This window comes from Orycteropus afer, unplaced genomic scaffold (genome assembly GCF_000298275.1).
Source record: "Orycteropus afer afer isolate SDZICR_OR568_19922 unplaced genomic scaffold, OryAfe1.0 scaffold00031, whole genome shotgun sequence".
NCBI lineage: Eukaryota > Metazoa > Chordata > Mammalia > Tubulidentata > Orycteropodidae > Orycteropus > Orycteropus afer.
In genome coordinates, this window is record NW_006921618.1 from 18,141,864 (window position 1) to 18,147,839 (window position 5,976).

The window sequence follows — 5,976 nt, forward strand, 5'->3', positions numbered from 1 at the left end:
CTTACACACACATTCCACCTTACAGACGCACACCACCTCTCTCTCACACACAGAAGCACAGCACTCTCACTCTCTCACCACCTCTCTCTCTCACACACACCCTATCACACACACACGTACCACTTCACACAGATATACCAACACTCAGGGGTCCTGGGGGCTAGGCCTGGCTCTGTCACACTGGCTGGGTGAATCTTTGGCATTCTTCCCAGGCCTCAGTTTCCCAATTTCTATAACAATATAATTTGTTTGAAGGGCCTCTTCTGGCTGTTGCAGCTTGGAATTTGATTTTTTCTCTCTCAGCCTTTCCCTCCTTTCAAATTGAGATTGATTCAAAGAAGATAATGTCTGAGCAGCGGTGAACAGGGACTTCATGAGGTGACACTCATTATCAAAAAGACATCCAACAGCAAATCAAGGAGCTCATTGCAAGGCCCCAGAGCTCACACCCAGAGCCTGGGGAGTAGAGAGGGATTTACTGCTCCCACCCCACTCACACACGCACATTGACTTTCTCACAGATACGCGTCATTTCCATCTGTGGTGCTGGGAATTATCATCCAGCGCCAGTCCAGGGACAGCTTTTGCCCCCCCACTGCCCAGAACCAGCTCCACCATCTGCTCCTTTCATACTTCTCTGTGCATTTTGCTGGCGAGGGATCAGCCTGGGAAGGCAAGAAAATAGAACATCTGGAGCCAGAAGCCTAAAGACAGATTCATGTCTGCCCTGTGGCTTTTCAAGCTAGAATGTGACCCTGAGACAGTTCAGGAAAAGGGAGTGGTCAGAGGGTCAGCAAGGGGGATTTGAGTCCCCAGGTAGAGGTGTGGGCTGAAGGCAGGGCTGAGAGCAAGCGGAAGTGGGAGAAGGTCACTAAGGAGGGACATGAGGACCTTGCCTAGCACCTCCCTGTTCCACCCTCTTCTCTGTACTTGCTAAACCCCCACCTCACAGCCCAGATGGCTCCAGGCTCTGGGACCAATCCTGCCCCAGCTGAGGATGGAGGTAGAGATTTGAAGAATTCCAGGGGTGTGTGTGTGTGTGTGTGTGCGTGTGTGTGTGTGTATTCTGGATTCTGGTCTGGCTTAGAGCCAGCCCCTGACACCCTGAAGGCCCTGAGTGCCTCCTCCCACTGTGGGCTCAGATTCCTCATATGCACACAGGCCTGGAGCCCTGGCTGGAGCACCACTGCCCCCTGGACACAGGAGATGCCTGGCAGGCATTCAGTGGATGCTTGTCCCTGCCCTTTGGCATTCCCCACGGGACTGACCAAGTCAGCACTCAGTGAGTATCGACTTACCTGGGTCTGAGAGAGCCAAAATCCAAAACCAAACCCACTACCATCAATTCCAACTCATAGCGACCCTACAGGACAGGGTAGAACTGCCTCATAGGGTTCCCAAGGCTATAAATCTTTACAGAAGCAGACTGTTTCATCTTTTTCCTATGGAGCGGTTGGTGGGTTTGACTTTGGGTTAGCAGTCCAATGCTTTAACCACAGAGTCACCAGAGCCTCCTTGGGACTCAGTGAAGCAAAACCTAAAACTGAGTTGGGAACTTGAACAATGCAAAGCCTAGCTCAGTAGTACCATCAGAGTTTGGACATCACAGGTCAGGAAAGATTTGCTGAAGGAAGTAGGGTCTGGGGTGGGAGGGATTTGAAGCTCCCTCCCCTCGCTCAGGTCACTCAAGTTACCTGATCCCCTCTGTCTCCAGAAGTGACTTCCCTACCTGAACACATGTGGTGTGAACAGGGGTCTGTGGGGATGACATGTCATCTTCTTGGTGAGACCACCAGGTTGTACTGTGAACCTTCAGAGTTGAGAGGCCCAGTCCTTCCTCCTGCAGGAACCTGGCACACAGAGAGGCTGGAAGAGTGATCCAACATTGCCCAGCTCTCTGTTCCTCCCAGTGGTCTGCCCTTGAACCAGTCTTGGTGGGTCTCTGTCTACAAACACCCAGTATCTGAGCCTTAAGGGTGCCTCTCTGCCCTCCATCTCCCTTCTGCCCTTTACCTATTCCCTCACAGACTGAGGAGTCTCAGAGCAGGACCCAGGTCCCTAATCTGCAGACTCATGTGCCTGAGCACTAAGCCTGCACTGGGAGGGGGAGGGTTAAGCTTGATCAGCCTTTCCTGGTTAGTGTTTAACTTGCAGTTTCTAAAGGCCATTGGTAGCCCCATGGAGCAAACATTTTCTCTCTTAATGACATTGCTGCAGATTAAGGAGGGACCTATCTCCCACAGAGCATTACAGAAGGGCCATCCATAACCCAGAATGGCCTGGTCTGGCAGCTAAAATAAATTTCCCGGAGACCTGGATGGAGGAGGGGTCCTCTAATCCCCACCATCAGCAATCCTGCCTGGTCCCTCTGGTCCTGGATCTGGGAGAGGACAGAATGTCTAGGTGTCAGGCTGGGAAGACATTGAGACAGGATGAGCCGCAATTAAACATGGAAAAATCTTATAGTCCTAGTAGAACATAAGCTGACAACCACTTCAACAGGTTCACTGAGCAGTACGATGTTAAAGGCTGTATCAGGTCGGGGAAGCTGTCCCCTTTGTATGCTCAGTAGTGTGAGTCTCTGGAGCTTAGCATGGATAATCTCACATGTAGTTATCCAAGATTTTTTCTTCCATGAGTGTGTGGTCTAAAGGCCTGGGGTGGTTAGAACATGAAATGGACTTGTGATTAGTACACAGGGGTCCTGTCTTGTCTCTTAGACTTTGGGAAAGTGACTTTCCTAACAATGACCACCAACCTATCATTGCTTGAACACTTACGATGTGCTCAGCTGGGCAGATGCTTTCTGTCCCCATTTTATAGAAGAGGATTAAGGCTGAGAGAGGGGAAGACACAGGCTAAGTTTTCCCAGTGACAGAACTTGGATTTGAACATGTTTCCAAAGCTCATGCTCATTTTTGGTATATAATACAGGACTTCTGAGCCTAAATGTTCTTAACTGTAAAATGGGGGTGATATGCACACTTGGTATATCTCACAGGGGGTTGAATCATGCCTATGAAATGACGGATAGGGAATGGATGATGAATATGGAACAGGTGTTGACACAAATACACAGACACACAAACACACACATATGTACATACATATGTGAACATGAATACATGCTCACATACACAAGTATGACAAGTGCAGGATCCTGGTGCCATCCAGTAATGAGGTACGATATCAAGTGGCTTTTGTAAACAACAGAGCCTTCATTGTTTATTTACCATTCTTCAGTTAAGTTAGCATCTAAAATGTGAAAATGCCCTGATGCTCAGCTTATGAGTTTATGTATCATTCCCCTTACAATGCCTATACTATTTACCCAGCAGTCCTACCACTGAGAAACATAATCAAGGTTGAGTATTCAGGTTTACATACAAAGATGTTCACTAAAATATAAAAAGAAAACAGCCAACACTGGAAAACAACCCAAATATCCAATAGGGAATAGGTATGTAAACTATTGTGTACACATGAGATGGATTATTATATAGCTGTTAAAAAATCATGGTTGTGAAGTATATTTCACATTCATGGGAATGAAAGAGTAAAACTAATACATGCATGTACACTTGCTCCCTGTGGAGAATCTCTGCACATAAGATGACAAGTGATTTCTTTTTCTTGGATTGATTGATTGATTTGCTGAAGAAATATAGGTTATAATGATCAATCAATAAAAGACACCTCGGCTTCCTTAATTGTAGAAAAGGTACTGTGGGGCCTCATGTACGTTTGCTTCATATCCTCACATCCTCACTCTCACTCCACATGTTCTAGCCCCAGTGTGTCTGTAGAGACCCTTTACCCTACACTCAGGGCCCAGCCTGCTCTCTCCTGGAGGTGTCTCATTTCCCAGTCTCCTGGTGACAGTGTTACTCTTCTAGCAGTTCCTCCAGCCCTCCCAATATCCTGCCTTTAACCTGCTATCAGTCAGTGAAAGAACAGATCACTGGGAATGTTAGAATTGTGTCTGGAATAGGAGTTCCAGATGTCTGAGTGAGGATGTGAAGGGAGCATGTCTGAGTAATAATAATAGGTTATGTTTTGGAAAATGGCCCACATGGGTTGCATTTTAGCAGCTCAAGAGCCTTTTGAGATTGTTGTTTGGTTGCAGATAGCTGAAGCTGCATTATACTACTTGACTTCTGGAAAAGTGAGATGTAGTTGAGTATGGACATGCAGTGGTAGCAAAACCAAACAAACCAAACCCACTGCTGTCAAGTTGATTCCAACTCATATCTACCCTGTAGGATGGAGTAGGACTGCCCCATACAATTTCCAAGACTGTAAATCTTTACAGAAGCAGATTGCCACATCTTTCACTGGCAGAGCAGCTGGTGAGTTCAAACAACTAACCTTTCAGTTAGCAGCTGAGTGCTTTAACCACTGTGCAACTAGGGCTCCTCAGCTGTAGCTAAGTCCTACTCAGTGTTACAGGACAAAGATGTTACTTTGAAGACAAAGATGCACAAAACCAAACTTGCTGCCACAGAGTCATTTATGACCCATAGCAACCCTGCAGGGCAAGTTGAACTGCCTCATAGGGTTTCCAAGGCTATAAACCTTTACAGAAGCAGACTGCCTCATCTTTCTCCCATGGAGGAGGTGGTTGGTTTCAACCACTGACTTTTGGTTAGTAGCAGAATGAATTAACCACAGTACTACCAGAGCTCCATTTGTGCTTGACCCAAGCCATGGTATTTTCAATCACCTCATATGAAAGTTGGGCAATGAATAAGGAAAACTGAAGAAGAATTGATGCCTTTGAATTGTGGTGTTGCCAAAGAATACTGAATGTATCATAGACTGTCAGAACAAACAAATCTGTCTTGCAGGAAGTACAGCCAGAATGTTCCTTAAAAGTGAGGATGGCAAGACTTTGCTTCATGGATTTTGGTCATATCGTCAGGAAGGACCAGTCCCTGGAGAAGGATATCACACTTGGCAAATTGCAAGAATAAACTCCTGTTATTCAAGCCGTCCCATCTGTGGTATATTCTTGTCAGAGTGGCACTAGGTAACCAGAACAGAAGGAGAGGAAATATGTCCCAATTAGTTATGAGAACATCACAACCCTGTGTTCCAGTTCCCTAGTGCCAATCTGACAAGAATATACCACAAATGGGATGGCCTTACCAAACAGGAGTTTATTCTCTTACACTTTGGAGGCTTTAAGTCCAAGTTCAAAGTGCCAGACTCTAGGGGCTGGGTGAAAGCCCCTCAACATTGAGGTCTAGGTCTGCCTCTTGCTCCCAGCCCACTGGAGCTAGAGGCATTTCTTCACTCAGATAGCTGCTGGCTGCTGAGGCTGACAAACCCAAGGTTGATAAGTTAAAAGGCATAGTCCCAATGTTAACAAATCACATGGCGGGCCATTAACTTAAGTTCATTGTAAGTCCCAAGGTCAGCAGAGCATGGCAGGCTGCTGAACAAAAACACAGCCACATGCAGGGTCCAAGCATGCCATAGGCTAGAGACCATTCCCAAGGCTTCTCCTTATATACAGGAAGCAGGCCACATCCCAAAGGCAGCTACTCAGCTGCTTGTGGTAGATCTCACCATGGAGCTGATTGCCATTCTCATCATGGGGAATAACTACCATCAGCTGCCCAGACACTCAACCAGACCCAGCCAAGTTGACAGACAAACATAACTGCCACACCCTGATACAAAAGTCTGACAAGACATGATGTCCATGCCTTTACATAATCAATATTGTTAAAATATCGGCCATCACTAATTTGATACATAGGTTCCACCTAAAAAAATTCCAGCTTTTGGGAGAAAATATATAGAGAAATGTAAGAGACCTATAACAACCAAACAGTCTTCAGAAAGAAAACCAACCTTAAAGGGCACACACTACCTGATTCATGACTAACTAAAGCTATTATGATTAAGACAAAGTAAGGGTGGACAAATAGATCAATGGACATAATAGAGAGACCAGAAAGAGACCCCACA